This window comes from Procambarus clarkii, chromosome 18, assembly GCF_040958095.1.
Source record: "Procambarus clarkii isolate CNS0578487 chromosome 18, FALCON_Pclarkii_2.0, whole genome shotgun sequence".
Classification (NCBI taxonomy): domain Eukaryota; kingdom Metazoa; phylum Arthropoda; class Malacostraca; order Decapoda; family Cambaridae; genus Procambarus; species Procambarus clarkii.
Window position 1 is genome coordinate 14,388,796 of NC_091167.1, and position 8,306 is coordinate 14,397,101.

Here is an 8,306-nt window from a genome sequence, read left to right on the forward strand (position 1 = left end):
CTTTGCCTCTTCAGCATTACGAAGGTGTGCCCCAGTGTAGTGTTCTAAGCACTACTCTTTTTTCTGGTTGCCCTCAATGGTCTTCTTTCCTCTCTTCCTTCTGGCGTCTTCTCCGCTCTCTATGTCAACGATCTTACCCTTTGCTGTCGGGGTGATGATTCGCCTCTCCTTCAATGCCGGCTTCAACTTGCAATTGATGCCGTGTCGTCTTGGGCCACCAATCATGGCTTCAGGTTCTTACGTCTAAGACTTGTGCCTTACTCGGAAGCGTGCTGTTCTTCGTCCTTCTTTGTCGCTGTATGGTCACCCCATTGTGTACAAGGATTCTGCTAAGCTTTTGGGGTTGATTTTTGACACTCGTTTGTTTTCGTCGCCCCATATCTCTTACCTCCGAGTTGAATGCTCTAAGGCCTTTACCCTCCTTCAGGTGTTGTCCCATACTTCTTGGGGAGCGGATAGGCGCACTCTTCTCGCTTACATTCCTCTCTCGTCCTGTCTAAACTCGATTATGGTTGCCCTGCTTACTCGTCTGCTTCTCCTACTCTTTGCCGTCATGATGCTTTGCACCATACTGGGTTGCGCCTCAGTTCTGGTGCCTTTCGTTCGACTCCCGTCCTCAGCTTGTATGTTGACACTGGCTTCCTATCTCTCCAGGACCGCAGTGTCGCTACTGTCTTCGCTATCTTGCACGGTCCTTGCAACATCCTTCCTCTCGCCTCTGTTGTGCTTTAACTTTTACCCTCCTGTGGTTCCTGTTCCTCTTCACCACCTCCCTCTTTCTGTCCGGTTATCTCGCTTACAGGATTCTCTTTCGGTTCATATTTCTAATATTTCTTCTTGTGTTGTTCCTTCTTTGCCCGTGGAGAGTCCCCCTTCCGCAGTTTTGTACTTCCTTAACCCGCATCACTACAGCTTTTATCCCTCCTACGGTTCTGAAATGCCTTTTCCTTGAGCACTTTTCTTCACATTCCCGCTCTGTTTCCATCTTCACCGGTGGATCTAAGTCCGCGGACAGTGTGGGCTACTCTGTTGTTTTTCCTGACAGCACTTGTTTGTGTCACTTACCTCCGGAGACTAGCATCTTCACAGCGGAACTTTATGCTATTCTCTATGCTCTTCATCTCCTGCTTTCTCATTGTCAATCTTGTTTGTAGTTGTCGTCGACTCTCGTAGTGCCCTCATGGCTCTCGGATCCTTTAATCCGGTTCATCCAGTGGTTGTGAGATACAGCATTGGCAGTTTCTTATTCACAGTAAATTTAAGTTGGTTGAGTTTTGCTGGGTTCCCAGCCATATTGGTGTCTTTAAATGAGCGTGCGGATGCTGTCGCTATAGGGAAGCTGTCCGGTCTTGTCCCATCTCTTGTAAAAGTATTCCTTATTCCGACTTTTACCCAGTTATTCATTCTTTCATCCTTACCCATTGGCAGGTTTGTTGGTCTTGTGTTACTGATAACAAACTGCGTTCTCTTAAGAGTTGTGTGTCTTCGTGGCCGTCCTCCTACCACCGTAACCGGCGATAGGAAACAACTCTGGCGAGGTTGCGTATTGGCCATACTCGCTTAACTCAGGGTCACTTATGGAGTGCCGCCCTGCTCCTTGTTGTCCATATTGCATTCTTCCTCTTACAGTCGTGCATATTCTTGTTGAAAGTCCTGACTTCCGGGATGAGCATGTGTCTTGTTTTCCGACCGTCCCCCGCGGTCGCTTGTCCCTCGATACTATTCTTGATGAATCTGATACTTTTAATATCGTTCGCCTTATGTGTTTCTGTTCTGGTATTGGCATCCTTGGTGATATTTAGCGCCCTCTGATTATTCCACACATTTGATGGTGCTACATAGCCTTCCCGGTTTGTGCCTTCTTTTGATAATTACTTACTTACTTTTGTGGTTGTGTATGTTTTTTGTTATTTGTTTGTTCATTTTTGTTTCATTTGTGTTTGAGAGTATGTATTAGTAAATGAGTATGATTTTGTGTGTAAAAATTATCCCACGCATTTTCTTGAGAGGAGCATCCCTGCACTCCACATGAGAGAGAGGGCTGAGACTCCACACACACAGGTTGTGTGGTGTGTGCTCGTGAGCTACTTTCCTCACTGTGTGAGGTTATTGACCTCCATTTATTTCCAAGTGAAGAGAACTGTATTCGTTAATCCGGTGAGTGAGATTTTTCCTTGTGTGTATTAACCCTTTTAATGTGGTTAAATAAATGTAATGCATGCACTTTGGTTGTTTCTTGAGTCCCGACAAGATAAAAATATGGTGCCGGTCCCACGTGGTCATTTTGTGTTTGAAGTGTGTGTAAATGCCCATTGGTTCTACATCCCTAGTTTAAAGTTACGTACCTATACTCTAAATAAGATGGTAAGGACGGGTTTCGTGAGTTCGTACTCTAGGGTACGGCTTACATGCTTCGTGACCTTACATTTTAACTTCTTAAATTGATAAATACATGATTGGTGTTTTTTCTTTATTTGTGTGATAATTATATTTTATGATAATTAGTGAATACAAACACAAAATACTTAATTGTATGACATATAGAAACAGGAAAGGAAATGACAGGCTTTTGTCAAGCCCACCAGAGCTCTGGCACCTATAAAATTTGCACTGAACCCCTGCTTCTACCACCCCTTCCAATTATGAAATGCCTTTTCCTTTAACAATTTTCTTTGCAATCACAGTACAGTATTACCCTATTCACAGATGGGTCTAAGTCTGCTAATGGTGTTGGTTACTCTGTAGTCTTTCCTGACCAAACCTTTCTGTACCGCCTGCCTCCGGAGGCTAGTATCTTCACAGCTCAACTATATGCAATTTTGTATGCTCTTCATCAACTGCTTTTCCAACATCAGTGCTCCTTTGTCATTGTAATTACCTAAGTGTAGTTACAGGATGAGAGCTACGCTCGTGGTGTCCCGTCTCCCCAGCACTCTTTGTCATATAATGCTTTGAAATTACTGACGGTTTTGGCCTCCACCACCTTCTCACATTTAACTTGTTCCAACCGTCTACCACTCTGTTTACAAAAGTGAATTTTCGTATATTTCTCCGGCAGCTTTGTTTCGTTAGTTTAAATCTATGACCTCTTGTTCTTGAAGTTCCGAGTCTCAGGAATTCTTCCCTATCAATTTTATCTATTCCTGTTACTATTTTGAACGTAGTGATCATATCGCCTCTTTTTCTTCTATCTTCTAGTTTTTGCATATTTAATGCCTCTAATCTCTCCTCGTAGCTCTTGTCCTTCAGTTCTGGGAGCCACTTAGTGGCATGTCGTTGCACCTTTTCCAGTTTGTTGATGTGCTTCTTAAGATATGGGCACCATACAACCGCTGCATATTCCAGCTTTGGTCTAATAAAAGTCGTGAACAATTTCTTTAGTATTTCTCCATCCATGTATTTAAAAGCAATTCTAAGGTTAGAAAGTGTAGCATAGGCTCCTCGCACAATGTTCTTAATGTGGTCCTCAGGTGACATTTTTCTATCTAAAACCACCCCTAGATCCTTTTCTTTATCAGAATTCCTTAAAGATTTCTCACATAATTTATAGGTTGTGTGGGGTCTATGTTCTCCAATTCCACATTCCATAACATGGCATTTATTCACATTAAATTCCATTTGCCAAGTGTTGCTCCATATACTTATTTTGTCCAGGTTCTTGAAGGGCATGACAATCATCTAAGTTTCTTATCTTCCCTATTATCTTAGCATCATCAGCAAACATGTTCATGTAATTGTGTATTCCCACTGGTAGATCGTTTATGTAGACAATGAACATTACCGGTGCAAGAACTGAACCCTGAGGTACTCCACTCGTGACATTCCTCCAATCCGATACCTTGTCTCTGATTATGGCCCTCATTTTTCTGTCAGTTAGGAAATTTTCATCCATGTTAGTAGCTTACCTGTCACTCCTCCAATATGTTCCAGTTTCCAGAACAACCTCTTATGGGGAACTCTGTCGAAAGCCTTTTTTAGGTCCAGATAGATGCAGTCAACCCAACCATCTCTTTCCTGTAAAATCTCTGTGGCTCGATCATAAAAACTGAGCAAGTTCGTTACACAGGATCTTCCAGATCGAAAACCATACTGTCTGTCTGATATTATAGCGTTTTCCTCCAAGTGTTCTACCCATTTAGTTTTAATTATTTTTTCCAATATTTTGACTATTACACTTGTCAATGATACAGGTCTATAATTAAGGGGGTCTTCCCTGTTTCCGCTTTTGTAGATTGGAACTATGTTAGCCTTTTTCCACACATCAGCTACAGCTCCTGTACACAGGGATGCCTGAAAAATCAGTTGAAGTGGAATGCTGAGCTCAGGTGCACATTCTCTCAGAACCCATGGTGAAACTCCATCTGGACCAACTGCTTTGTTCTTATTTAGCTCCTTGAGCATTTTTTCCACTTCGTCTCTAGACACCTCTATGTGCTCTATGTTGTTCTCTGGAATTCTTATTGTATCTGGTTCCCTAAAGATTTCATTTTGTACAAACACACTTTGGAACTTTTCGTTTAGTGTTTCACACATTTCCTTTTCATCTTCCATGAATCTATTTCCCATTTTCAACCTCTGAATATTATCCTTTACCTGCAATTTGTTGTTTATGAATTTATAGAATAGACCTGGTTCTGTTTTACATTTGTCTGCAATCCCTTTTTCAAAATTTCTTTCTGCCTCTCTCCTCACTGCCGTGTAGTTGTTTCTCGCATCTTTGTATCGCTGGTATGTTTGGGGGTTTGGCCTCTTTCTGTATTGATTCCATTTTGTGTCTTTTGGTCTCTAGCCCTCTCGCAATTTCTATTGAACCAATCCTGTTTCTTAGTTCTGCATCTCTGTTTTGGTATAAATTTTTTTGTGCCTTTATCATATATTTCACAAAACTTGACATACATCTCATTCACTTCCTTGCCTAGCATCAAGTCTGTCCAATTATACTCACTAAAAAAATTTCTAAGGTCACCATAATGTCCTCTCCTGAAGTCTGGTTTTTCAACTGCTTCAACCTCCTTATTTTCTTTCAGCTTATAACGCATTGCATACATTATTCCCAAAAAGACATGGTCACTTTTACCCAAGGGAGGAAGGTACTGAATGTCAAATATCTCTTCCTCCTTCCTGGTAAATATCAAATCTAGCATGGAGGGAACGTCCCCTTCCCTCATCCTCGTAGCTTGTTTACATGTTGATACAAGAATGTTTCCAGGATGAGGTCTACAAATTTACAGTCCAAAAATCTTCTGTTTTAGCTTCATATGCTAAAACTGTAATTGTGTTTGACTCTCGGCGTTCTCATGGCTCTGGAGTCATTTAATTCTATGCATCTTGTGGTGGTAGAAATTTAATATTGGCGATTTCTATCTCTAGCAGATTTCAGGCAGTTGAGTGTTGCTGTGTTCCTAGTCATATTGACATTATCTTAAATGACCATGTGAATGCTGCTGCTAAGGAGTCTGTCTGCACTTGTCCTATTTCCCAAAAAGACATTCCTTACTCAGATTTGTGCTGTCATTTATTCATTGATCTGAGACTGTGGGCAGGGTCATTAGTTTTGCAATACAGGTAACAAACTGCATGCTCTTAAGTTAGGGTAGCGTGTCCCCTTGGTTTTCCTGTTGCCACCGTAATCATCGGGGGAAAGGGCTCTGGCGAGGTTACATATTGGCCATGCGCACTTAACACACTGGCACTTAATGGGATGCTGCTCTGCTCCTTATTGCCTTGCTTCTCTAAGTCATGCACATTTAGAATGTCCTGATTTTCAGGATGTTTGTGTGTCTTGCTTCCCAATTGTCCCTCATGGTCATTTCTGTCTCAGTAGAATCCTTAGTTCATCCGATAAATTTGATATTGCTCACCTCATGTGCTTTTGTTCTCACATTGGCATCATCAGTGACATTAATGCATTTTGAATATCCAGCGACACTGATGGTGCTGCATAGTCTTCCCGGCTTGGTGCCTGCTTTTGATAATTACTTTACTTCACCTGCCTTACGTAAGTGCACCCCATCCCTTGCATTCATTGCATTATGTCCGTAGAAGCTCGCCGTGTTCCTGATGACTAATATTGCACTTGGCCTCCAATATTTGTCTAGTCTGTAATTGACAAGTGGGTCTAGATGTCAAGTGCAGGGCTAGTAGAATGGGTCAAGATGGGAGATGTGGTGCTAGTAGAGTGAGACTTTGGTCAGGTATTATGTGCATGAAGAAGAAATGGAGTGCTACTGTCAGTGCCTCAGTTTGTGTAAACTGAGTCAAATAAAACCAAGACAAAACAGCACAAATGAGAAACTGATATCCAGGAATTCCGTGAAACTCGAATAACTAGGATGAATTTAAAAGATACATTAGCTTTAAAGTTCTGGATACACAGTACCCCACTGTATTAGGTAGTGTTGCATAAATACATTTAATAATTTGGCCTCGTAATTCATGTTTTTTTAAATTTTATGGTATTTAAGATACACCATCTGTTACCAGAATGATAGCGAACATCATGAGCTATAAGCCTTGCTAATGTTCTTTAATTTTTGTGAATACCATTTGTATTTTTTAACTTATCTGCATCATTTGCAACCATACAACTGGAAAAATAATCATACTCCTCAAAAATCACAAGATCAAACAGTATTTATTGAGTAGATCACTATAAAATATTTAAAGTGTGAATATTGTCAGATTAGATCCATTAAATAAAAAAGAGGTGTTCCTTCACTTGTGCCATGGTAGTTGTTCATGGGGTTTATGTGGCCAGTTGGTCTGCAACTGTCTATATGGCACAAGTAAACCTGAAATTGTTTAATATATCCTTGTAGTCTTTAGCTTGGTGCTGTCTTTTTATAATTACTTAATATACCACTCATATTTTGGCATCATATTTGTACAGGTGAACTCGTTGAAAAATTACAGAAGATCTTCCCGCACCTGGTAACTACAACCCTCCTGATGAATAAAGGTTGCAGCTGTAATACTAGTCAGTTCGTACATGGTAAAAGCCCTCCAGAAACTTCCTGTTATGTTGATAGCTGCTGTCAAAATACACTAAGTCCTCGTCCTCCTGCAAGTGAAGAATGTTGTCGGAACATTACAAGATCAACTCCTTGTGAATGTGAGAGTAGCTGTCAGAATAGAACTCCAAATAATGTTACTCAAGATTCGTCCGGCAGACTAACATTCCTTGGCCGTGTTGCATATATGCCCAGTGAGTCGGACATTAGAGATTATCATTTTATTTATCTTGGACCCAGTGGACCAACAGTGAACAGTCTATTGATGAGATTTTCTGAAAATACATTTTATTGTGTTAGTTCGGATGATGGATCAGTAGAAATCACCTCTGGTGTTCATATAGTCATGAAGCGCAGTGCTAATTTAGAAAAAGCTAAAGACGCTAAAATTATTGGAATATTAGTAGGAACTCTAGGAGTTGCTGACTGTCAACATGTAATATCAAAACTGAAAAGTATCATCAAAGCAGCAGGCAAGCGAAGTTATACCTTCGTTGTTGGTAAACCTAACGAACCCAAATTAGCCAATATCTCCGAGGTAGACACCTTCGTGTACGTGGCATGCCCCGAGACGTCAATTATTGAACGCAACACAGATCCAGTACTTTATAAGAAGCTTATTACTCCTTGGGAGCTGGAAGTGGCATTACTGCCGAGGCAAGAGTGGAGTCTTGCCTTTGAGACGATTTCAGGCAACTGCTTCCAGGAGGGTCACGGTACATTGAGGTCGCCAGTGAACCAAGAGAAGAGGAGGTTAATGTTTCCTTGATAACCTGCAAAACTCAGGCTCTGGGTGTCAGGTAAGAATCTGATGATTAGTAAATTTAGATATTTCTATCTTAACTTTATTCACTCGTATATAAATATATGGTGAATAAAAGAGAAAATATATTTTTCCTATTTTTGAACCATAATATAAATAATAATAATAATAATATTGCTATTATAATATTTTATAAGATATACAGAAGATTAAATTATTTATTTTATTTATTTAATTATATAAAAGAAGGTACATTGGGTTTGAGAGAGTACATAGCATTGATATTTTTACATTCTTGTAAAGCCACGAACACGCACAGCATTTTGGCCAGTCATGCCTGAAAATTAACTTGGCGGTTAATTAACTTAGCAGTTCATTAGCTTAATGGTTAATTAACTTAGTGGTTAATTAGTAAGTACAGTACTGGTAAGTGTATATATTTTAAAGTCACTAATTACACTCAGCTATTCGGGTATAACTTAAGATAATGAATCAAGACTTTCATTTTTGGGGTAATACTTGATACTACATAG

General features: G+C 40.2%; 1 pseudogene; it reads left to right on the plus strand.

Annotated features, from left to right (window-relative positions):
* The window catches only part of LOC138365954 (2-(3-amino-3-carboxypropyl)histidine synthase subunit 2-like), a 107,367-nt pseudogene extending 99,538 nt beyond the window's left edge, over window positions 1-7,829 (plus strand).
* The last annotated feature ends 477 nt before the right edge of the window (window positions 7,830-8,306 follow it).